Genomic DNA, 27,218 nt, shown 5'->3' with positions numbered 1-27,218 from the left:
CTTTAAGTTTGAGGCCCACATGCAGTAATTCCTGCAATACTACTTCAGTTTCAAACTGTGAATTTTTAGCTTCTCCTCTTGATTTTTCTGCCTCTTCTTTTAATTTGACATTTTCAGCCTGTATCATTTGAAGTTCTTCTTGCAGGTTAATCAGCTGTACTGAATTGTGAGGTGAAGCACTCGCCGATCCTCTTCTCGTTCTCCCCTGATTCATTTTGGCCTTTTAAACAAAGGAACCAACGTTTTGTAGAGGAGTGAAGTGAAGTTTTCGATGTTTCTTCGTCAACTGTCATTTGTCCTGCACAGAGATGCTGCTGTAGATGTGTCTCTAGCTGTGTCTGGATACAATGAAACATGCTGGAACTAAGTTCTTGTGTTGCACAGTTCTACTGAACATTCCATTTCATGCATGCTCCGCCCACATGGTCAGGAATGTCAGGTGCTGCATGACCAAATGCTGCTCCCGTTGCCTAGCAATAACAGCTGTTTACTTTTGGGGTCTGGTTCATTATTTAATAAAGAAAACATGTCCAAGTATTGGGTGCTGAGGCTCAGCACATATTCTAGCCTGCTGTGTGGGTGGGCAGCTAGAAATCACTGGTGGGCAACATGAGTGAGGAGAAAACTGGAGCAGCCAAGCAGGGAGCTGCAGGTTGCTGGTTTGAGTCTCTGTTCAGATGCTGGTGTCTCCTCTCTCTGAGATGTCTGCAAACAGTCCCAGATAAAACAATAAGGATAATAAACAACGTGACTAAAATAACAATTATGACTCTGATGTGTTTCATGTGTAGCAGGATGGCCTCTATACAGCAGTCGCTGCAAGCATCCACATCGCCACACTCACTTTTCTTTAAGCAGGCGTGCTGGGCTCCTCCTAAGGAAAGTTTGAAACTTCATTTCCTTCATGCTGGTGAACTTTTTACCAAATATTTTCATCAAAGCTTCTCCATCACTGACAGGGATTGTTTGGATCTTCACACTCATCTCCACCAACCCTAAAAAATGAGTTTCACTTTGCTCATATAATGCCAGGAGTGTCTCCATATTCCACAAAAGTCTATGCAAACATGTAACAGTATCCCATATTCATATGAATATTATTGATATTATAACAAAAGCTGTCACCAACACAATTGTCCCAAGTGCTTTTTTATTAGTTATTGCAAATGCTTGATCGCAGTTCTTGCTAGATGACAAAACCACTTATTAGGTTTAGAAGGAAATGACTTTTTCTACATGAGGTAAAGTTGGAGCTGTTTCCCCAAACTAAATGAAACCATCATTTAAAAAACTACAATCTGTATTTACTCTGAACATCTGTGTTAACATTTGAAACTGGAAACATGTAAGTGTAACAAACATGTTAAAACATAAGAAATCAGGAAGGGGCATTGTTATGGATAGGCGTAGCTTTGGGTCACGTGGTGTCTGTAATAGTGATTGCTATATCACCTGTTCACGGCCCGAGGGAAATTTTGTGAATGAGTGGGTGATGGGGGAAGTCGACTTTTGCTGACCGCTCAAGCTTGGAATGTTTTGATCACTGTTTTTCTACGGATTTTAAGGATTTGATAACAAATAAAGGAGTTTTAACTTGGAACTTTGACTTACGTTTTAAACAGCGGGCGCGTCAACAATATTCCCCTATTCAGCTGCTCGGCGACTCAAAGGCTTGATAGTCGCCAATATTTGTCAGCAAAAAGTGCGACGGCAATGGACCGTCCCGCAATCAGCGCTGAATAAACGCCGATGCGAGCCCACACACCGCCGCCACTACATCCGTAAAAGCGGCTAGACCGACAGATAAGGAGAAGACGACGGTGGTATGTAAACTGTGTTTTTGTGCTGCGTATTGTTTGTTTGAACGCAGTTTGGATTCTGACCATACGAAGATGTTTTTGTGACACGCCCACCGCTACGTTTGCTGTTGGATTTGGTGTGTGTGAGTTGTGGCTCTGCAGGCGTTCAACTGAGTTTGAAGGAATTGCTGTTGCCTTTGTTTTGGATTTTGGCATGCTGCTTATGTTGAATGCTTAAAATGAGTGGATCACAGGCTGCATCTGTTGTTGGAAAAACTGAAAAGGATAAAAGAATAACTTCCCTCACTGAGAAAGCTCTTGCAAACAAAATTGAAACCATCCAAACAGATCGGAAAAGGCATGTAAACAAAATGAAAAGTGTTATTATGTCTCTTAAAGAGCTAATGAAAGATGATAAAAATCATTCACAAGTCAAAAAACAGTTTGATGAGTTAACACACCTGTTTAAGGATGCCAGTGCATTGCATGAATCTTTACTTTCTCTAATCTCATTTGATGAGAAAGATAAACAAAATACATGGTTCTCAAGCATCTCTAAATACAATAAAGGGTTTATGGAGGATGTTAAGATATGGCTTTCTGAAACTGATAAACATTCGGGGAGGCCATCATCTGACAAAGCGCAGTCACAGGAAACTTCCCTGAGAGGAGAAATGGAGGTGCGAGAGCACACTGGAAAAGAACCTCAATTATCTCTTAATCCTCAGAATGATGTTAATGATGACGTGTTGCCATCCGACAGTGTGTCAAATCAAGGCAGTAGGTCAAGCTCAAGAGTATCATCTACTTCATCTGCATGTCTCAGGGCAGAAGCTGAAATGGCCGCCTTGCTCGCACGTCAACATATGCTGAAAGAAAAACACTCTCTTGAAGAACAAGAGGAACAATTGAGGAGAAAGAAAGAACAACTTCAGCTTGAAGCAGATATAGCTGCAACTGTTGCAAAGGTGAACGTGCTGAGAACTGGATCCACTAAGCGGAGCGTCGCTTCACGGAAATCTAATGGAATGGAATCATATTTTAAAACAAAGGGAAACAGCCTTGAAATTCTTAATGCGGATGCAGAGACTTTTGTTCCTCAGATGCTTGCAAAAGGAAATGCAATCACTGGGAATGCAGAGCTTCAAGTAAAAACAGTGCAACAGAATATGAAAAGGGAAAGGCCTGCACCAGCTCTCATGGGGCCTTCTGACGCTTTTGGATCAATTCCACCTTTGCCTAAGCCACAAGCTGCTCTTCCAGTAGCCAATGAAAATCTGTTGTCCATTATGGAAAAACAAAATGAATTAACTTGTATGTTGGTCCATCAGCAAAGTCTTTCTTCACTGCCCAAAAGGGAGATTCAAACCTTTGATGGCGACCCTTTACATTTTCAGGCCTTTATGCGCTCGTTTGAACAGGTCAAAGAAGCAAAGACTGGCGATGCTGGCGACTGCCTGCATTATCTTGCACAGTACACCAAGGGGCAGCCCAATGAACTTGTTAAAAGCTGTCAACATATGTCTGGAAGTGCTGGATATGTAAAGGCAAAGACTCTGCTGTACGAGCACTTTGGGAATGGACATGTGATTGCATCTGCTTATTTAAACAAAGTTCACTCATGGCCACTGATTAGATCAGAAGATGGAAAAGCTCTTCAGGCATATTGTTTGTTCTTACGTGGATGCTGCAATGCAATGGAAGAGATTGATGATCTCTCTGAATTAAATACACCTGCCAATATGCTTGCTGTGATTAGAAGACTGCCATATAAGTTAAAAGACAAATGGCGAACAGTAGCATATGACATTCAGGAGAGGCAACATCGCAGAGCCGCATTCATTGACATTGTTTCCTTCCTTGAGCGTCAAGTTAAAATTGTAACAGATCCCATCTTTGGAAATCTATGTGACGTTCCAGCAACACATCTAGCAGCCAAGGGCAGCAATGGAGGGAAATGTTCTCCACATCTAAAAGCTAACGGAAGTAGCTTCGCCACAACAGTCTCTGATGTTGAGAGACAGAATCAGATAGAGGCTCAAGATCGTCACAGCACTGTGAAGGCTTGTTTTTTCTGCAAAGGCGGACACACACTGGAGTCATGCGCTCTGCTTGATAAGAAACCTCATGATGAGAAGATTTCTTTTCTTAAAAAGAACCGCATTTGTTTTGGCTGTTTGTGTACTGGGCACATAAGCAAAGAATGCAGAAAACGCCTTTCATGTAAAATCTGTGGCCTCCGACATGCAAGTATACTCCATATTCACCACAAAGAGAAGAATGAAGTCAAACCTAATAATGAGGCAGATAACATTCCTGTTACGATCCAGACTAGTGGTCTTACTGGGGCCGGTGAACAGGACTGTAAGCTTGCCATTGTGCCAGTTAAAGTAAAATCAAAGAGAGGTCAAAGAATAGTGGAAACGTATGCCTTTCTGGACCAAGGGAGTTCAGCATCCTTTTGTACAGTGGGTCTTATGGACAAGCTGAATATTGCTGGGAGGAGGACAAAGATTCTCCTGCGCACCATGGGACAGGAGAAAGTCGTGGACAGTTTCATTGTACCTGAACTTGAAGTTGCTGGATTGGACAGTGACATGTACTGTGATATGCCTAACCTCTTCACTCAGCATAAAATGCCTGTAGATATTGGTAACATCCCAAATCAACAGGACCTGGATGACTGGCCACATTTGAAGCATGTTCATTTGCCAGAAATTAAGGCCAATGTTGAGCTTTTGATTGGCATGAATATGCCCAGAGCTCTAGAACCTTTGGAGGTCATCCGGAGTGTTAGCGATGGTCCTTTTGCCATTAGGACTGTGCTCGGCTGGACTGTGAATGGGCCACTTAATCGAGAATGCTGTGGAAGGCCAGGATGTTTGGCAACAGTCACTGTCAACAGAGTTTCTGCTGTCACACTGGACAAACTATGGAAACAGCAGTTCAAGATGGACTTTCCCGAGAGCAGCGATGATGAACAGATGGGGCTGTCAAAGGAAGACTTGAAGTTCCTGGAATTGGCCAGCAAGACGGTGACTTTGGGGGATGGGCACTACAGCATTGCCCTGCCACTGAAAGACCGAGACATAAGAATGCCTGACAACCGTGCAATTGAGCAACGAGCCTTAGGTTTGAAGGAAAGGTTCATCAGAGATAAAGACTTTCACAAAGACTACACTGCCTTCATGACAGATCTTATATCTAGAGGATATGCAAAGAGAGTCCCAGTCACAGAATTAGAGCGCCAGAAATCGGGAAGGATTAAACGCAACTTCGTTCCCGGAGATGTGGTCCTTATAGTGGATGATTCTGCACCTCGTGGTTCCTGGATCATTGGGAGAGTCACCAGAGCTGCACCAGATGAAAAGGGGCTTGTGCGTCAGGTCTGGATTAAGACCCCAACCAGCCATGTGTGCAGACCCATCACAAAGATATGCCTTCTTCAGGAGACTTCTGACCCATGACTATGACATTTTTGACACAGTGTGACATAACTAACTTTGAATTGACTTTAATGTTATGAGATGTACATAAGACTGACTATATTTAGGCTAAGTGCTGGTAACCTCTGGCCTATGACTGACTGACCATGTGCAGACAGAAGAAAAGAAGAGAAGACATGAGAAAATAACTTTGGTGGACTTTTTGAGTATGTTATGTTGTCTCACTGGGTGTCTGTGATATGATGAAGTGTGTGTTGTGAGTATGGTGTTGGATGTGTAATTATTACTGTAAAAATGTAATAATTAGGGGCCGGAATGTTATGGATAGGCGTAGCTTTGGGTCACGTGGTGTCTGTAATAGTGATTGCTATATCACCTGTTCACGGCCCGAGGGAAATTTTGTGAATGAGTGGGTGATGGGGGAAGTCGACTTTTGCTGACCGCTCAAGCTTGGAATGTTTTGATCACTGTTTTTCTACGGATTTTAAGGATTTGATAACAAATAAAGGAGTTTTAACTTGGAACTTTGACTTACGTTTTAAACAGCGGGCGCGTCAACAATATTCCCCTATTCAGCTGCTCGGCGACTCAAAGGCTTGATAGTCGCCAATAGGCATGTATAGGAATTTCTTTTACTTATGTATTAATCAGATTATTTTATTGTATGATACCTTGGTGCCACTGGATTTAAACATGTCTCACACTCATACAGTAAGACAGATGGTGGGGGTGTAGTAAGGAAGTTGGGGGGAAGCAGACAACTCCACAGGAAGAGTCTTTTGTCTCTTCGAGGACTCTGGGAGGTAACAAGGGAGTGTGAACCTTAAGGTGTGAAACAGCTGTGTGCTGCCTTTTGTTCCTGGAGAAGGTATTTAACTGAGAGCCATGCTGGGCTCAGGGAGACTCTGCTGACCGTCTGTCCCGCGGTCATGCAGGGACTTCATCAAGCTTGGTTGTCTGTTCTTTGTGTGTTTGATTAAAGAATGTTAGCTACCGCTCACCGCTCGTCTGCAGGCTTTATTTAATGGAAAACTTCCACAACAGGCAAAAAAAAAGCTTTTTGCTAAAAAAAAGATTTAGAGCAGAAGATTTTTGCTCTGCATCTTAAAATGAAAACATTGCATTTATTTACAATTAAAGACACAGAGCAGGAAGTGTGTTACTGTTTTACATCCACAGACACACAAGAAAAGAAGCAGGCAACATGAGGTCAAGTTATGGCAATTTTATTTGTGTGTTTCAGTACATGTATTTAGATTAGAGTTTTTAAAAAACAAGCAAACGTCCCAAGAAGAAGGATGGGGAGAAAGAAAGGTGGAGAGAGGAGGAAGAAACTATTGAGATGCTGCTGGGTCAGTTCTTCCTCAGCAGTCTGCTCCAGAATCCCCTCCTGTCCTCGCCTTGCTTTTCTTTTGCCTTCAGTTCTTTTAAGGTCTTGTTGAGCTGCTCCTCGGCATCTTTAAATGTTTCTTTCAGCTGCTGTTTGGCCAGTTTCCCTTTGTGTTTGAGGAGCTCTTTAGCTTCCTTTTTGTGCTTTCGTAGTTCTTTCAGTGCGTCTTTGCAGCCTTTCTTGGTCACCGTCATTTCTTTCTTCAATACCTTCACCTCAATTTTCTCTTCTGCAAGTTCTTCTTGCACTTTCATCAGTTCCTTCTTCATGTTTTCATTGTGACTCTTTGTATCTTCCATTTCTTTCTTTGCTTCCTCTATTTTCATTTTCTCTTCCTCCAACACTTTTTGAGCTTCCAACAATTCTTTCTTCATATTTTCAATCTCATTTTCTGCCTCGTGTTTACGTTTTTTCTCCTCTTCAAGTTGTTGCTTCACATGCAGTAATTCCTTTCTTAGTGTTTCAGCTTCAGCCGTTACATTTGCAGCTTCTTGAGTTGCCAACTGCATTTTCCTTCTTTCCTCTTCAAAAGCTTCCTGCACCTCCTGTAATTCCTGCAGCACATTTCCTGCCTCCTTCTTTGCAGTTTGATATTTATTTTTGGCTTCTTGTGCTGTGGTTTTCTCTTCCTCCAATGCTTTTTGAGCTTCCAACAGTTCTTTCTTCATCTTTTCATTCTCCTTTTCTGCCTGTTGTTTTCCCATCTTCTCTCCTTTAAGTTTGAGGCCCACATGCAGTAATTCCTGCAATACTACTTCAGTTTCAAACTGTGAATTTTTAGCTTCTCCTCTTGATTTTTCTGCCTCTTCTTTTAATTTGACATTTTCAGCCTGTATCATTTGAAGTTCTTCTTGCAGGTTAATCAGCTGTACTGAATTGTGAGGTGAAGCACTCGCCGATCCTCTTCTCGTTCTCCCTCGATTCATTTTGGCCTTTTAAACAAAGGAGCCAACGTTTTGTAGAGGAGTGAAGTGAAGTTTTCGATGTTTCTTCGTCAACTGTCGTTTGTCCTGCACAGAGATGCTGCTGTAGATGTGTCTCTAGCTGTGTCTGGATACAATGAAACATGCTGGAACTAAGTTCTTGTGTTGCACAGTTCTACTGAACATTCCATTTCATGCATGCTCCGCCCACATGGTCAGGAATGTCAGGTGCTGCATGACCAAATGCTGCTCCCGTTGCCTAGCAATAACAGCTGTTTACTTTTGGGGTCTGGTTCATTATTTAATAAAGAAAACATGTCCAAGTATTGGGTGCTGAGGCTCAGCACATATTCTAGCCTGCTGTGTGGGTGGGCAGCTAGAAATCACTGGTGGGCAACATGAGTGAGGAGAAAACTGGAGCAGCCAAGCAGGGAGCTGCAGGTTGCTGGTTTGAGTCTCTGTTCAGATGCTGGTGTCTCCTCTCTCTGAGATGTCTGCAAACAGTCCCAGATAAAACAATAAGGATAATAAACAACGTGACTAAAATAACAATTATGACTCTGATGTGTTTCATGTGTAGCAGGATGGCCTCTATACAGCAGTCGCTGCAAGCATCCACATCGCCACACTCACTTTTCTTTAAGCAGGCGTGCTGGGCTCCTCCTAAGGAAAGTTTGAAACTTCATTTCCTTCATGCTGGTGAACTTTTTACCAAATATTTTCATCAAAGCTTCTCCATCACTGACAGGGATTGTTTGGATCTTCACACTCATCTCCATGAACCCTAAAAATTGAGTTTCACTTTGCTCATATAATGCCAGGAGTGTCTCCATATTCCACAAAAGTCTATGCAAACATGTAACAGTATCCCATATTCATATGAATATTATTGATATTATAACAAAAGCTGTCACCAACACAATTGTCCCAAGTGCTTTTTTATTAGTTATTGCAAATGCTTGATCGCAGTTCTTGCTAGATGACAAAACCACTTATTAGGTTTAGAAGGAAATGACTTTTTCTACATGAGGTAAAGTTGGAGCTGTTTCCCCAAACTAAATGAAACCATCATTTAAAAAACTACAATCTGTATTTACTCTGAACATCTGTGTTAACATTTGAAACTGGAAACATGTAAGTGTAACAAACATGTTAAAACATAAGGAATCAGGAAGGGGCATTGTTATGGATAGGCGTAGCTTTGGGTCACGTGGTGTCTGTAATAGTGATTGCTATATCACCTGTTCACGGCCCGAGGGAAATTTTGTGAATGAGTGGGTGATGGGGGAAGTCGACTTTTGCTGACCGCTCAAGCTTGGAATGTTTTGATCACTGTTTTTCTACGGATTTTAAGGATTTGATAACAAATAAAGGAGTTTTAACTTGGAACTTTGACTTACGTTTTAAACAGCGGGCGCGTCAACAATATTCCCCTATTCAGCTGCTCGGCGACTCAAAGGCTTGATAGTCGCCAATATTTGTCAGCAAAAAGTGCGACGGCAATGGACCGTCCCGCAATCAGCGCTGAATAAACGCCGATGCGAGCCCACACACCGCCGCCACTACATCCGTAAAAGCGGCTAGACCGACAGATAAGGAGAAGACGACGGTGGTATGTAAACTGTGTTTTTGTGCTGCGTATTGTTTGTTTGAACGCAGTTTGGATTCTGACCATACGAAGATGTTTTTGTGACACGCCCACCGCTACGTTTGCTGTTGGATTTGGTGTGTGTGAGTTGTGGCTCTGCAGGCGTTCAACTGAGTTTGAAGGAATTGCTGTTGCCTTTGTTTTGGATTTTGGCATGCTGCTTATGTTGAATGCTTAAAATGAGTGGATCACAGGCTGCATCTGTTGTTGGAAAAACTGAAAAGGATAAAAGAATAACTTCCCTCACTGAGAAAGCTCTTGCAAACAAAATTGAAACCATCCAAACAGATCGGAAAAGGCATGTAAACAAAATGAAAAGTGTTATTATGTCTCTTAAAGAGCTAATGAAAGATGATAAAAATCATTCACAAGTCAAAAAACAGTTTGATGAGTTAACACACCTGTTTAAGGATGCCAGTGCATTGCATGAATCTTTACTTTCTCTAATCTCATTTGATGAGAAAGATAAACAAAATACATGGTTCTCAAGCATCTCTAAATACAATAAAGGGTTTATGGAGGATGTTAAGATATGGCTTTCTGAAACTGATAAACATTCGGGGAGGCCATCATCTGACAAAGCGCAGTCACAGGAAACTTCCCTGAGAGGAGAAATGGAGGTGCGAGAGCACACTGGAAAAGAACCTCAATTATCTCTTAATCCTCAGAATGATGTTAATGATGACGTGTTGCCATCCGACAGTGTGTCAAATCAAGGCAGTAGGTCAAGCTCAAGAGTATCATCTACTTCATCTGCATGTCTCAGGGCAGAAGCTGAAATGGCCGCCTTGCTCGCACGTCAACATATGCTGAAAGAAAAACACTCTCTTGAAGAACAAGAGGAACAATTGAGGAGAAAGAAAGAACAACTTCAGCTTGAAGCAGATATAGCTGCAACTGTTGCAAAGGTGAACGTGCTGAGAACTGGATCCACTAAGCGGAGCGTCGCTTCACGGAAATCTAATGGAATGGAATCATATTTTAAAACAAAGGGAAACAGCCTTGAAATTCTTAATGCGGATGCAGAGACTTTTGTTCCTCAGATGCTTGCAAAAGGAAATGCAATCACTGGGAATGCAGAGCTTCAAGTAAAAACAGTGCAACAGAATATGAAAAGGGAAAGGCCTGCACCAGCTCTCATGGGGCCTTCTGACGCTTTTGGATCAATTCCACCTTTGCCTAAGCCACAAGCTGCTCTTCCAGTAGCCAATGAAAATCTGTTGTCCATTATGGAAAAACAAAATGAATTAACTTGTATGTTGGTCCATCAGCAAAGTCTTTCTTCACTGCCCAAAAGGGAGATTCAAACCTTTGATGGCGACCCTTTACATTTTCAGGCCTTTATGCGCTCGTTTGAACAGGTCATAGAAGCAAAGACTGGCGATGCTGGCGACTGCCTGCATTATCTTGCACAGTACACCAAGGGGCAGCCCAATGAACTTGTTAAAAGCTGTCAACATATGTCTGGAAGTGCTGGATATGTAAAGGCAAAGACTCTGCTGTACGAGCACTTTGGGAATGGACATGTGATTGCATCTGCTTATTTAAACAAAGTTCACTCATGGCCACTGATTAGATCAGAAGATGGAAAAGCTCTTCAGGCATATTGTTTGTTCTTACGTGGATGCTGCAATGCAATGGAAGAGATTGATGATCTCTCTGAATTAAATACACCTGCCAATATGCTTGCTGTGATTAGAAGACTGCCATATAAGTTAAAAGACAAATGGCGAACAGTAGCATATGACATTCAGGAGAGGCAACATCGCAGAGCCGCATTCATTGACATTGTTTCCTTCCTTGAGCGTCAAGTTAAAATTGTAACAGATCCCATCTTTGGAAATCTATGTGACGTTCCAGCAACACATCTAGCAGCCAAGGGCAGCAATGGAGGGAAATGTTCTCCACATCTAAAAGCTAACGGAAGTAGCTTCGCCACAACAGTCTCTGATGTTGAGAGACAGAATCAGATAGAGGCTCAAGATCGTCACAGCACTGTGAAGGCTTGTTTTTTCTGCAAAGGCGGACACACACTGGAGTCATGCGCTCTGCTTGATAAGAAACCTCATGATGAGAAGATTTCTTTTCTTAAAAAGAACCGCATTTGTTTTGGCTGTTTGTGTACTGGGCACATAAGCAAAGAATGCAGAAAACGCCTTTCATGTAAAATCTGTGGCCTCCGACATGCAAGTATACTCCATATTCACCACAAAGAGAAGAATGAAGTCAAACCTAATAATGAGGCAGATAACATTCCTGTTACGATCCAGACTAGTGGTCTTACTGGGGCCGGTGAACAGGACTGTAAGCTTGCCATTGTGCCAGTTAAAGTAAAATCAAAGAGAGGTCAAAGAATAGTGGAAACGTATGCCTTTCTGGACCAAGGGAGTTCAGCATCCTTTTGTACAGTGGGTCTTATGGACAAGCTGAATATTGCTGGGAGGAGGACAAAGATTCTCCTGCGCACCATGGGACAGGAGAAAGTCGTGGACAGTTTCATTGTACCTGAACTTGAAGTTGCTGGATTGGACAGTGACATGTACTGTGATATGCCTAACCTCTTCACTCAGCATAAAATGCCTGTAGATATTGGTAACATCCCAAATCAACAGGACCTGGATGACTGGCCACATTTGAAGCATGTTCATTTGCCAGAAATTAAGGCCAATGTTGAGCTTTTGATTGGCATGAATATGCCCAGAGCTCTAGAACCTTTGGAGGTCATCCGGAGTGTTGGCGATGGTCCTTTTGCCATTAGGACTGTGCTCGGCTGGACTGTGAATGGGCCACTTAATCGAGAATGCTGTGGAAGGCCAGGATGTTTGGCAACAGTCACTGTCAACAGAGTTTCTGCTGTCACACTGGACAAACTATGGAAACAGCAGTTCAAGATGGACTTTCCCGAGAGCAGCGATGATGAACAGATGGGGCTGTCAAAGGAAGACTTGAAGTTCCTGGAATTGGCCAGCAAGACGGTGACTTTGGGGGATGGGCACTACAGCATTGCCCTGCCACTGAAAGACCGAGACATAAGAATGCCTGACAACCGTGCAATTGAGCAACGAGCCTTAGGTTTGAAGGAAAGGTTCATCAGAGATAAAGACTTTCACAAAGACTACACTGCCTTCATGACAGATCTTATATCTAGAGGATATGCAAAGAGAGTCCCAGTCACAGAATTAGAGCGCCAGAAATGGGGAAGGATTAAACGCAACTTCGTTCCCGGAGATGTGGTCCTTATAGTGGATGATTCTGCACCTCGTGGTTCCTGGATCATTGGGAGAGTCACCAGAGCTGCACCAGATGAAAAGGGGCTTGTGCGTCAGGTCTGGATTAAGACCCCAACCAGCCATGTGTGCAGACCCATCACAAAGATATGCCTTCTTCAGGAGACTTCTGACCCATGACTATGACATTTTTGACACAGTGTGACATAACTAACTTTGAATTGACTTTAATGTTATGAGATGTACATAAGACTGACTATATTTAGGCTAAGTGCTGGTAACCTCTGGCCTATGACTGACTGACCATGTGCAGACAGAAGAAAAGAAGAGAAGACATGAGAAAATAACTTTGGTGGACTTTTTGAGTATGTTATGTTGTCTCACTGGGTGTCTGTGATATGATGAAGTGTGTGTTGTGAGTATGGTGTTGGATGTGTAATTATTACTGTAAAAATGTAATAATTAGGGGCCGGAATGTTATGGATAGGCGTAGCTTTGGGTCACGTGGTGTCTGTAATAGTGATTGCTATATCACCTGTTCACGGCCCGAGGGAAATTTTGTGAATGAGTGGGTGATGGGGGAAGTCGACTTTTGCTGACCGCTCAAGCTTGGAATGTTTTGATCACTGTTTTTCTACGGATTTTAAGGATTTGATAACAAATAAAGGAGTTTTAACTTGGAACTTTGACTTACGTTTTAAACAGCGGGCGCGTCAACAATATTCCCCTATTCAGCTGCTCGGCGACTCAAAGGCTTGATAGTCGCCAATAGGCATGTATAGGAATTTCTTTTACTTATGTATTAATCAGATTATTTTATTGTATGATACCTTGGTGCCACTGGATTTAAACATGTCTCACACTCATACAGTAAGACAGATGGTGGGGGTGTAGTAAGGAAGTTGGGGGGAAGCAGACAACTCCACAGGAAGAGTCTTTTGTCTCTTCGAGGACTCTGGGAGGTAACAAGGGAGTGTGAACCTTAAGGTGTGAAACAGCTGTGTGCTGCCTTTTGTTCCTGGAGAAGGTATTTAACTGAGAGCCATGCTGGGCTCAGGGAGACTCTGCTGACCGTCTGTCCCGCGGTCATGCAGGGACTTCATCAAGCTTGGTTGTCTGTTCTTTGTGTGTTTGATTAAAGAATGTTAGCTACCGCTCACCGCTCGTCTGCAGGCTTTATTTAATGGAAAACTTCCACAACAGGCAAAAAAAAAGCTTTTTGCTAAAAAAAAGATTTAGAGCAGAAGATTTTTGCTCTGCATCTTAAAATGAAAACATTGCATTTATTTACAATTAAAGACACAGAGCAGGAAGTGTGTTACTGTTTTACATCCACAGACACACAAGAAAAGAAGCAGGCAACATGAGGTCAAGTTATGGCAATTTTATTTGTGTGTTTCAGTACATGTATTTAGATTAGAGTTTTTAAAAAACAAGCAAACGTCCCAAGAAGAAGGATGGGGAGAAAGAAAGGTGGAGAGAGGAGGAAGAAACTATTGAGATGCTGCTGGGTCAGTTCTTCCTCAGCAGTCTGCTCCAGAATCCCCTCCTGTCCTCGCCTTGCTTTTCTTTTGCCTTCAGTTCTTTTAAGGTCTTGTTGAGCTGCTCCTCGGCATCTTTAAATGTTTCTTTCAGCTGCTGTTTGGCCAGTTTCCCTTTGTGTTTGAGGAGCTCTTTAGCTTCCTTTTTGTGCTTTCGTAGTTCTTTCAGTGCGTCTTTGCAGCCTTTCTTGGTCACCGTCATTTCTTTCTTCAATACCTTCACCTCAATTTTCTCTTCTGCAAGTTCTTCTTGCACTTTCATCAGTTCCTTCTTCATGTTTTCATTGTGACTCTTTGTATCTTCCATTTCTTTCTTTGCTTCCTCTATTTTCATTTTCTCTTCCTCCAACACTTTTTGAGCTTCCAACAATTCTTTCTTCATATTTTCAATCTCATTTTCTGCCTCGTGTTTACGTTTTTTCTCCTCTTCAAGTTGTTGCTTCACATGCAGTAATTCCTTTCTTAGTGTTTCAGCTTCAGCCGTTACATTTGCAGCTTCTTGAGTTGCCAACTGCATTTTCCTTCTTTCCTCTTCAAAAGCTTCCTGCACCTCCTGTAATTCCTGCAGCACATTTCCTGCCTCCTTCTTTGCAGTTTGATATTTATTTTTGGCTTCTTGTGCTGTGCTTTTCTCTTCCTCCAATGCTTTTTGAGCTTCCAACAGTTCTTTCTTCATCTTTTCATTCTCCTTTTCTGCCTGTTGTTTTCCCATCTTCTCTCCTTTAAGTTTGAGGCCCACATGCAGTAATTCCTGCAATACTACTTCAGTTTCAAACTGTGAATTTTTAGCTTCTCCTCTTGATTTTTCTGCCTCTTCTTTTAATTTGACATTTTCAGCCTGTATCATTTGAAGTTCTTCTTGCAGGTTAATCAGCTGTACTGAATTGTGAGGTGAAGCACTCGCCGATCCTCTTCTCGTTCTCCCCTGATTCATTTTGGCCTTTTAAACAAAGGAGCCAACGTTTTGTAGAGGAGTGAAGTGAAGTTTTCGATGTTTCTTCGTCAACTGTCGTTTGTCCTGCACAGAGATGCTGCTGTAGATGTGTCTCTAGCTGTGTCTGGATACAATGAAACATGCTGGAACTAAGTTCTTGTGTTGCACAGTTCTACTGAACATTCCATTTCATGCATGCTCCGCCCACATGGTCAGGAATGTCAGGTGCTGCATGACCAAATGCTGCTCCCGTTGCCTAGCAATAACAGCTGTTTACTTTTGGGGTCTGGTTCATTATTTAATAAAGAAAACATGTCCAAGTATTGGGTGCTGAGGCTCAGCACATATTCTAGCCTGCTGTGTGGGTGGGCAGCTAGAAATCACTGGTGGGCAACATGAGTGAGGAGAAAACTGGAGCAGCCAAGCAGGGAGCTGCAGGTTGCTGGTTTGAGTCTCTGTTCAGATGCTGGTGTCTCCTCTCTCTGAGATGTCTGCAAACAGTCCCAGATAAAACAATAAGGATAATAAACAACGTGACTAAAATAACAATTATGACTCTGATGTGTTTCATGTGTAGCAGGATGGCCTCTATACAGCAGTCGCTGCAAGCATCCACATCGCCACACTCACTTTTCTTTAAGCAGGCGTGCTGGGCTCCTCCTAAGGAAAGTTTGAAACTTCATTTCCTTCATGCTGGTGAACTTTTTACCAAATATTTTCATCAAAGCTTCTCCATCACTGACAGGGATTGTTTGGATCTTCACACTCATCTCCACCAACCCTAAAAAATGAGTCTCACTTTGCTCATATAATGCCAGGAGTGTCTCCATATTCCACAAAAGTCTATGCAAACATGTAACAGTATCCCATATTCATATGAATATTATTGATATTATAACAAAAGCTGTCACCAACACAATTGTCCCAAGTGCTTTTTTATTAGTTATTGCAAATGCTTGATCGCAGTTCTTGCTAGATGACAAAACCACTTATTAGGTTTAGAAGGAAATGACTTTTTCTACATGAGGTAAAGTTGGAGCTGTTTCCCCAAACTAAATGAAACCATCATTTAAAAAACTACAATCTGTATTTACTCTGAACATCTGTGTTAACATTTGAAACTGGAAACATGTAAGTGTAACAAACATGTTAAAACATAAGAAATCAGGAAGGGGCATGTATAGGAATTTCTTTTACTTATGTATTAATCAGATTATTTTATTGTATGATACCTTGGTGCCACTGGATTTAAACATGTCTCACACTCATACAGTAAGACAGATGGTGGGGGTGTAGTAAGGAAGTTGGGGGGAAGCAGACAACTCCACAGGAAGAGTCTTTTGTCTCTTCGAGGACTCTGGGAGGTAACAAGGGAGTGTGAACCTTAAGGTGTGAAACAGCTGTGTGCTGCCTTTTGTTCCTGGAGAAGGTATTTAACTGAGAGCCATGCTGGGCTCAGGGAGACTCTGCTGACCGTCTGTCCCGCGGTCATGCAGGGACTTCATCAAGCTTGGTTGTCTGTTCTTTGTGTGTTTGATTAAAGAATGTTAGCTACCGCTCACCGCTCGTCTGCAGGCTTTATTTAATGGAAAACTTCCACAACAGGCAAAAAAAAAGCTTTTTGCTAAAAAAAAGATTTAGAGCAGAAGATTTTTGCTCTGCATCTTAAAATGAAAACATTGCATTTATTTACAATTAAAGACACAGAGCAGGAAGTGTGTTACTGTTTTACATCCACAGACACACAAGAAAAGAAGCAGGCAACATGAGGTCAAGTTATGGCAATTTTATTTGTGTGTTTCAGTACATGTATTTAGATTAGAGTTTTTAAAAAACAAGCAAACGTCCCAAGAAGAAGGATGGGGAGAAAGAAAGGTGGAGAGAGGAGGAAGAAACTATTGAGATGCTGCTGGGTCAGTTCTTCCTCAGCAGTCTGCTCCAGAATCCCCTCCTGTCCTCGCCTTGCTTTTCTTTTGCCTTCAGTTCTTTTAAGGTCTTGTTGAGCTGCTCCTCGGCATCTTTAAATGTTTCTTTCAGCTGCTGTTTGGCCAGTTTCCCTTTGTGTTTGAGGAGCTCTTTAGCTTCCTTTTTGTGCTTTCGTAGTTCTTTCAGTGCGTCTTTGCAGCCTTTCTTGGTCACCGTCATTTCTTTCTTCAATACCTTCACCTCAATTTTCTCTTCTGCAAGTTCTTCTTGCACTTTCATCAGTTCCTTCTTCATGTTTTCATTGTGACTCTTTGTATCTTCCATTTCTTTCTTTGCTTCCTCTATTTTCATTTTCTCTTCCTCCAACACTTTTTGAGCTTCCAACAATTCTTTCTTCATATTTTCAATCTCATTTTCTGCCTCGTGTTTACGTTTTTTCTCCTCTTCAAGTTGTTGCTTCACATGCAGTAATTCCTTTCTTAGTGTTTCAGCTTCAGCCGTTACATTTGCAGCTTCTTGAGTTGCCAACTGCATTTTCCTTCTTTCCTCTTCAAAAGCTTCCTGCACCTCCTGTAATTCCTGCATCACATTTCCTGCCTCCTTCTTTGCAGTTTGATATTTATTTTTGGCTTCTTGTGCTGTGCTTTTCTCTTCCTCCAATGCTTTTTGAGCTTCCAACAGTTCTTTCTTCATCTTTTCATTCTCCTTTTCTGCCTGTTGTTTTCCCATCTTCTCTCCTTTAAGTTTGAGGCCCACATGCAGTAATTCCTGCAATACTACTTCAGTTTCAAACTGTGAATTTTTAGCTTCTCCTCTTGATTTTTCTGCCTCTTCTTTTAATTTGACATTTTCAGCCTGTATCATTTGAAGTTCTTCTTGCAGGTTAATCAGCTGTACTGAATTGTGAGGTGAAGCACTCGCCGATCCTCTTCTCGTTCTCCCTCGATTCATTTTGGCCTTTTAAACAAAGGAGCCAACGTTTTGTAGAGGAGTGAAGTGAAGTTTTCGATGTTTCTTCGTCAACTGTCGTTTGTCCTGCACAGAGATGCTGCTGTAGATGTGTCTCTAGCTGTGTCTGGATACAATGAAACATGCTGGAACTAAGTTCTTGTGTTGCACAGTTCTACTGAACATTCCATTTCATGCATGCTCCGCCCACATGGTCAGGAATGTCAGGTGCTGCATGACCAAATGCTGCTCCCGTTGCCTAGCAATAACAGCTGTTTACTTTTGGGGTCTGGTTCATTATTTAATAAAGAAAACATGTCCAAGTATTGGGTGCTGAGGCTCAGCACATATTCTAGCCTGCTGTGTGGGTGGGCAGCTAGAAATCACTGGTGGGCAACATGAGTGAGGAGAAAACTGGAGCAGCCAAGCAGGGAGCTGCAGGTTGCTGGTTTGAGTCTCTGTTCAGATGCTGGTGTCTCCTCTCTCTGAGATGTCTGCAAACAGTCCCAGATAAAACAATAAGGATAATAAACAACGTGACTAAAATAACAATTATGACTCTGATGTGTTTCATGTGTAGCAGGATGGCCTCTATACAGCAGTCGCTGCAAGCATCCACATCGCCACACTCACTTTTCTTTAAGCAGGCGTGCTGGGCTCCTCCTAAGGAAAGTTTGAAACTTCATTTCCTTCATGCTGGTGAACTTTTTACCAAATATTTTCATCAAAGCTTCTCCATCACTGACAGGGATTGTTTGGATCTTCACACTCATCTCCATGAACCCTAAAAATTGAGTTTCACTTTGCTCATATAATGCCAGGAGTGTCTCCATATTCCACAAAAGTCTATGCAAACATGTAACAGTATCCCATATTCATATGAATATTATTGATATTATAACAAAAGCTGTCACCAACACAATTGTCCCAAGTGCTTTTTTATTAGTTATTGCAAATGCTTGATCGCAGTTCTTGCTAGATGACAAAACCACTTATTAGGTTTAGAAGGAAATGACTTTTTCTACATGAGGTAAAGTTGGAGCTGTTTCCCCAAACTAAATGAAATCATCATTTAAAAAACTACAATCTGTATTTACTCTGAACATCTGTGTTAACATTTGAAACTGGAAACATGTAAGTGTAACAAACATGTTAAAACATAAGAAATCAGGAAGGGGCATGTATAGGAATTTCTTTTACTTATGTATTAATCAGATTATTTTATTGTATGATACCTTGGTGCCACTGGATTTAAACATGTCTCACACTCATACAGTAAGACAGATGGTGGGGGTGTAGTAAGGAAGTTGGGGGGAAGCAGACAACTCCACAGGAAGAGTCTTTTGTCTCTTCGAGGACTCTGGGAGGTAACAAGGGAGTGTGAACCTTAAGGTGTGAAACAGCTGTGTGCTGCCTTTTGTTCCTGGAGAAGGTATTTAACTGAGAGCCATGCTGGGCTCAGGGAGACTCTGCTGACCGTCTGTCCCGCGGTCATGCAGGGACTTCATCAAGCTTGGTTGTCTGTTCTTTGTGTGTTTGATTAAAGAATGTTAGCTACCGCTCACCGCTCGTCTGCAGGCTTTATTTAATGGAAAACTTCCACAACAGGCAAAAAAAAAGCTTTTTGCTAAAAAAAAGATTTAGAGCAGAAGATTTTTGCTCTGCATCTTAAAATGAAAACATTGCATTTATTTACAATTAAAGACACAGAGCAGGAAGTGTGTTACTGTTTTACATCCACAGACACACAAGAAAAGAAGCAGGCAACATGAGGTCAAGTTATGGCAATTTTATTTGTGTGTTTCAGTACATGTATTTAGATTAGAGTTTTTAAAAAACAAGCAAACGTCCCAAGAAGAAGGATGGGGAGAAAGAAAGGTGGAGAGAGGAGGAAGAAACTATTGAGATGCTGCTGGGTCAGTTCTTCCTCAGCAGTCTGCTCCAGAATCCCCTCCTGTCCTCGCCTTGCTTTTCTTTTGCCTTCAGTTCTTTTAAGGTCTTGTTGAGCTGCTCCTCGGCATCTTTAAATGTTTCTTTCAGCTGCTGTTTGGCCAGTTTCCCTTTGTGTTTGAGGAGCTCTTTAGCTTCCTTTTTGTGCTTTCGTAGTTCTTTCAGTGCGTCTTTGCAGCCTTTCTTGGTCACCGTCATTTCTTTCTTCAATACCTTCACCTCAATTTTCTCTTCTGCAAGTTCTTCTTGCACTTTCATCAGTTCCTTCTTCATGTTTTCATTGTGACTCTTTGTATCTTCCATTTCTTTCTTTGCTTCCTCTATTTTCATTTTCTCTTCCTCCAACACTTTTTGAGCTTCCAACAATTCTTTCTTCATATTTTCAATCTCATTTTCTGCCTCGTGTTTACGTTTTTTCTCCTCTTCAAGTTGTTGCTTCACATGCAGTAATTCCTTTCTTAGTGTTTCAGCTTCAGCCGTTACATTTGCAGCTTCTTGAGTTGCCAACTGCATTTTCCTTCTTTCCTCTTCAAAAGCTTCCTGCACCTCCTGTAATTCCTGCATCACATTTCCTGCCTCCTTCTTTGCAGTTTGATATTTACTTTTGGCTTCTTGTGCTGTGCTTTTCTCTTCCTCCAATGCTTTTTGAGCTTCCAACAGTTCTTTCTTCATCTTTTCATTCTCCTTTTCTGCCTGTTGTTTTCCCATCTTCTCTCCTTTAAGTTTGAGGCCCACATGCAGTAATTCCTGCAATACTACTTCAGTTTCAAACTGTGAATTTTTAGCTTCTCCTCTTGATTTTTCTGCCTCTTCTTTTAATTTGACATTTTCAGCCTGTATCATTTGAAGTTCTTCTTGCAGGTTAATCAGCTGTACTGAATTGTGAGGTGAAGCACTCGCCGATCCTCTTCTCGTTCTCCCCTGATTCATTTTGGCCTTTTAAACAAAGGAACCAACGTTTTGTAGAGGAGTGAAGTGAAGTTTTCGATGTTTCTTCGTCAACTGTCGTTTGTCCTGCACAGAGATGCTGCTGTAGATGTGTCTCTAGCTGTGTCTGGATACAATGAAACATGCTGGAACTAAGTTCTTGTGTTGCACAGTTCTACTGAACATTCCATTTCATGCATGCTCCGCCCACATGGTCAGGAATGTCAGGTGCTGCATGACCAAATGCTGCTCCCGTTGCCTAGCAATAACAGCTGTTTACTTTTGGGGTCTGGTTCATTATTTAATAAAGAAAACATGTCCAAGTATTGGGTGCTGAGGCTCAGCACATATTCTAGCCTGCTGTGTGGGTGGGCAGCTAGAAATCACTGGTGGGCAACATGAGTGAGGAGAAAACTGGAGCAGCCAAGCAGGGAGCTGCAGGTTGCTGGTTTGAGTCTCTGTTCAGATGCTGGTGTCTCCTCTCTCTGAGATGTCTGCAAACAGTCCCAGATAAAACAATAAGGATAATAAACAACGTGACTAAAATAACAATTATGACTCTGATGTGTTTCATGTGTAGCAGGGTGGCCTCTATACAGCAGTCGCTGCAAGCATCCACATCGCCACACTCACTTTTCTTTAAGCAGGCGTGCTGGGCTCCTCCTAAGGAAAGTTTGAAACTTCATTTCCTTCATGCTGGTGAACTTTTTACCAAATATTTTCATCAAAGCTTCTCCATCACTGACAGGGATTGTTTGGATCTTCACACTCATCTCCACCAACCCTAAAAAATGAGTCTCACTTTGCTCATATAATGCCAGGAGTGTCTCCATATTCCACAAAAGTCTATGCAAACATGTAACAGTATCCCATATTCATATGAATATTATTGATATTATAACAAAAGCTGTCACCAACACAATTGTCCCAAGTGCTTTTTTATTAGTTATTGCAAATGCTTGATCGCAGTTCTTGCTAGATGACAAAACCACTTATTAGGTTTAGAAGGAAATGACTTTTTCTACATGAGGTAAAGTTGGAGCTGTTTCCCCAAACTAAATGAAATCATCATTTAAAAAACTACAATCTGTATTTACTCTGAGCATCTGTGTTAACATTTGAAACTGGAAACATGTAAGTGTAACAAACATGTTAAAACATAAGAAATCAGGAAGGGGCATGTATAGGAATTTCTTTTACTTATGTATTAATCAGATTATTTTATTGTATGATACCTTGGTGCCACTGGATTTAAACATGTCTCACACTCATACAGTAAGACAGATGGTGGGGGTGTAGTAAGGAAGTTGGGGGGAAGCAGACAACTCCACAGGAAGAGTCTTTTGTCTCTTCGAGGACTCTGGGAGGTAACAAGGGAGTGTGAACCTTAAGGTGTGAAACAGCTGTGTGCTGCCTTTTGTTCCTGGAGAAGGTATTTAACTGAGAGCCATGCTGGGCTCAGGGAGACTCTGCTGACCGTCTGTCCCGCGGTCATGCAGGGACTTCATCAAGCTTGGTTGTCTGTTCTTTGTGTGTTTGATTAAAGAATGTTAGCTACCGCTCACCGCTCGTCTGCAGGCTTTATTTAATGGAAAACTTCCACAACAGGCAAAAAAAAAGCTTTTTGCTAAAAAAAAGATTTAGAGCAGAAGATTTTTGCTCTGCATCTTAAAATGAAAACATTGCATTTATTTACAATTAAAGACACAGAGCAGGAAGTGTGTTACTGTTTTACATCCACAGACACACAAGAAAAGAAGCAGGCAACATGAGGTCAAGTTATGGCAATTTTATTTGTGTGTTTCAGTACATGTATTTAGATTAGAGTTTTTAAAAAACAAGCAAACGTCCCAAGAAGAAGGATGGGGAGAAAGAAAGGTGGAGAGAGGAGGAAGAAACTATTGAGATGCTGCTGGGTCAGTTCTTCCTCAGCAGTCTGCTCCAGAATCCCCTCCTGTCCTCGCCTTGCTTTTCTTTTGCCTTCAGTTCTTTTAAGGTCTTGTTGAGCTGCTCCTCGGCATCTTTAAATGTTTCTTTCAGCTGCTGTTTGGCCAGTTTCCCTTTGTGTTTGAGGAGCTCTTTAGCTTCCTTTTTGTGCTTTCGTAGTTCTTTCAGTGCGTCTTTGCAGCCTTTCTTGGTCACTGTCATTTCTTTCTTCAATACCTTCACCTCAATTTTCTCTTCTGCAAGTTCTTCTTGCACTTTCATCAGTTCCTTCTTCATGTTTTCATTGTGACTCTTTGTATCTTCCATTTCTTTCTTTGCTTCCTCTATTTTCATTTTCTCTTCCTCCAACACTTTTTGAGCTTCCAACAATTCTTTCTTCATATTTTCAATCTCATTTTCTGCCTCGTGTTTACGTTTTTTCTCCTCTTCAAGTTGTTGCTTCACATGCAGTAATTCCTTTCTTAGTGTTTCAGCTTCAGCCGTTACATTTGCAGCTTCTTGAGTTGCCAACTGCATTTTCCTTCTTTCCTCTTCAAAAGCTTCCTGCACCTCCTGTAATTCCTGCAGCACATTTCCTGCCTCCTTCTTTGCAGTTTGATATTTATTTTTGGCTTCTTGTGCTGTGCTTTTCTCTTCCTCCAATGCTTTTTGAGCTTCCAACAGTTCTTTCTTCATCTTTTCATTCTCCTTTTCTGCCTGTTGTTTTCCCATCTTCTCTCCTTTAAGTTTGAGGCCCACATGCAGTAATTCCTGCAATACTACTTCAGTTTCAAACTGTGAATTTTTAGCTTCTCCTCTTGATTTTTCTGCCTCTTCTTTTAATTTGACATTTTCAGCCTGTATCATTTGAAGTTCTTCTTGCAGGTTAATCAGCTGTACTGAATTGTGAGGTGAAGCACTCGCCGATCCTCTTCTCGTTCTCCCTCGATTCATTTTGGCCTTTTAAACAAAGGAGCCAACGTTTTGTAGAGGAGTGAAGTGAAGTTTTCGATGTTTCTTCGTCAACTGTCGTTTGTCCTGCACAGAGATGCTGCTGTAGATGTGTCTCTAGCTGTGTCTGGATACAATGAAACATGCTGGAACTAAGTTCTTGTGTTGCACAGTTCTACTGAACATTCCATTTCATGCATGCTCCGCCCACATGGTCAGGAATGTCAGGTGCTGCATGACCAAATGCTGCTCCCGTTGCCTAGCAATAACAGCTGTTTACTTTTGGGGTCTGGTTCATTATTTAATAAAGAAAACATGTCCAAGTATTGGGTGCTGAGGCTCAGCACATATTCTAGCCTGCTGTGTGGGTGGGCAGCTAGAAATCACTGGTGGGCAACATGAGTGAGGAGAAAACTGGAGCAGCCAAGCAGGGAGCTGCAGGTTGCTGGTTTGAGTCTCTGTTCAGATGCTGGTGTCTCCTCTCTCTGAGATGTCTGCAAACAGTCCCAGATAAAACAATAAGGATAATAAACAACGTGACTAAAATAACAATTATGACTCTGATGTGTTTCATGTGTAGCAGGATGGCCTCTATACAGCAGTCGCTGCAAGCATCCACATCGCCACACTCACTTTTCTTTAAGCAGGCGTGCTGGGCTCCTCCTAAGGAAAGTTTGAAACTTCATTTCCTTCATGCTGGTGAACTTTTTACCAAATATTTTCATCAAAGCTTCTCCATCACTGACAGGGATTGTTTGGATCTTCACACTCATCTCCATGAACCCTAAAAATTGAGTTTCACTTTGCTCATATAATGCCAGGAGTGTCTCCATATTCCACAAAAGTCTATGCAAACATGTAACAGTATCCCATATTCATATGAATATTATTGATATTATAACAAAAGCTGTCACCAACACAATTGTCCCAAGTGCTTTTTTATTAGTTATTGCAAATGCTTGATCGCAGTTCTTGCTAGATGACAAAACCACTTATTAGGTTTAGAAGGAAATGACTTTTTCTACATGAGGTAAAGTTGGAGCTGTTTCCCCAAACTAAATGAAACCATCATTTAAAAAACTACAATCTGTATTTACTCTGAACATCTGTGTTAACATTTGAAACTGGAAACATGTAAGTGTAACAAACATGTTAAAACATAAGAAATCAGGAAGGGGCATTGTTATGGATAGGCGTAGCTTTGGGTCACGTGGTGTCTGTAATAGTGATTGCTATATCACCTGTTCACGGCCCGAGGGAAATTTTGTGAATGAGTGGGTGATGGGGGAAGTCGACTTTTGCTGACCGCTCAAGCTTGGAATGTTTTGATCACTGTTTTTCTACGGATTTTAAGGATTTGATAACAAATAAAGGAGTTTTAACTTGGAACTTTGACTTACGTTTTAAACAGCGGGCGCGTCAACAATATTCCCCTATTCAGCTGCTCGGCGACTCAAAGGCTTGATAGTCGCCAATATTTGTCAGCAAAAAGTGCGACGGCAATGGACCGTCCCGCAATCAGCGCTGAATAAACGCCGATGCGAGCCCACACACCGCCGCCACTACATCCGTAAAAGCGGCTAGACCGACAGATAAGGAGAAGACGACGGTGGTATGTAAACTGTGTTTTTGTGCTGCGTATTGTTTGTTTGAACGCAGTTTGGATTCTGACCATACGAAGATGTTTTTGTGACACGCCCACCGCTACGTTTGCTGTTGGATTTGGTGTGTGTGAGTTGTGGCTCTGCAGGCGTTCAACTGAGTTTGAAGGAATTGCTGTTGCCTTTGTTTTGGATTTTGGCATGCTGCTTATGTTGAATGCTTAAAATGAGTGGATCACAGGCTGCATCTGTTGTTGGAAAAACTGAAAAGGATAAAAGAATAACTTCCCTCACTGAGAAAGCTCTTGCAAACAAAATTGAAACCATCCAAACAGATCGGAAAAGGCATGTAAACAAAATGAAAAGTGTTATTATGTCTCTTAAAGAGCTAATGAAAGATGATAAAAATCATTCACAAGTCAAAAAACAGTTTGATGAGTTAACACACCTGTTTAAGGATGCCAGTGCATTGCATGAATCTTTACTTTCTCTAATCTCATTTGATGAGAAAGATAAACAAAATACATGGTTCTCAAGCATCTCTAAATACAATAAAGGGTTTATGGAGGATGTTAAGATATGGCTTTCTGAAACTGATAAACATTCGGGGAGGCCATCATCTGACAAAGCGCAGTCACAGGAAACTTCCCTGAGAGGAGAAATGGAGGTGCGAGAGCACACTGGAAAAGAACCTCAATTATCTCTTAATCCTCAGAATGATGTTAATGATGACGTGTTGCCATCCGACAGTGTGTCAAATCAAGGCAGTAGGTCAAGCTCAAGAGTATCATCTACTTCATCTGCATGTCTCAGGGCAGAAGCTGAAATGGCCGCCTTGCTCGCACGTCAACATATGCTGAAAGAAAAACACTCTCTTGAAGAACAAGAGGAACAATTGAGGAGAAAGAAAGAACAACTTCAGCTTGAAGCAGATATAGCTGCAACTGTTGCAAAGGTGAACGTGCTGAGAACTGGATCCACTAAGCGGAGCGTCGCTTCACGGAAATCTAATGGAATGGAATCATATTTTAAAACAAAGGGAAACAGCCTTGAAATTCTTAATGCGGATGCAGAGACTTTTGTTCCTCAGATGCTTGCAAAAGGAAATGCAATCACTGGGAATGCAGAGCTTCAAGTAAAAACAGTGCAACAGAATATGAAAAGGGAAAGGCCTGCACCAGCTCTCATGGGGCCTTCTGACGCTTTTGGATCAATTCCACCTTTGCCTAAGCCACAAGCTGCTCTTCCAGTAGCCAATGAAAATCTGTTGTCCATTATGGAAAAACAAAATGAATTAACTTGTATGTTGGTCCATCAGCAAAGTCTTTCTTCACTGCCCAAAAGGGAGATTCAAACCTTTGATGGCGACCCTTTACATTTTCAGGCCTTTATGCGCTCGTTTGAACAGGTCATAGAAGCAAAGACTGGCGATGCTGGTGACTGCCTGCATTATCTTGCACAGTACACCAAGGGGCAGCCCAATGAACTTGTTAAAAGCTGTCAACATATGTCTGGAAGTGCTGGATATGTAAAGGCAAAGACTCTGCTGTACGAGCACTTTGGGAATGGACATGTGATTGCATCTGCTTATTTAAACAAAGTTCACTCATGGCCACTGATTAGATCAGAAGATGGAAAAGCTCTTCAGGCATATTGTTTGTTCTTACGTGGATGCTGCAATGCAATGGAAGAGATTGATGATCTCTCTGAATTAAATACACCTGCCAATATGCTTGCTGTGATTAGAAGACTGCCATATAAGTTAAAAGACAAATGGCGAACAGTAGCATATGACATTCAGGAGAGGCAACATCGCAGAGCCGCATTCATTGACATTGTTTCCTTCCTTGAGCGTCAAGTTAAAATTGTAACAGATCCCATCTTTGGAAATCTATGTGACGTTCCAGCAACACATCTAGCAGCCAAGGGCAGCAATGGAGGGAAATGTTCTCCACATCTAAAAGCTAACGGAAGTAGCTTCGCCACAACAGTCTCTGATGTTGAGAGACAGAATCAGATAGAGGCTCAAGATCGTCACAGCACTGTGAAGGCTTGTTTTTTCTGCAAAGGCGGACACACAC

The sequence above is a fragment of the Maylandia zebra genome, linkage group LG9 (genome assembly GCF_041146795.1).
Source record: "Maylandia zebra isolate NMK-2024a linkage group LG9, Mzebra_GT3a, whole genome shotgun sequence".
Classification (NCBI taxonomy): Eukaryota; Metazoa; Chordata; class Actinopteri; order Cichliformes; family Cichlidae; genus Maylandia; species Maylandia zebra.
This window is presented reverse-complemented; position numbering follows the sequence as displayed.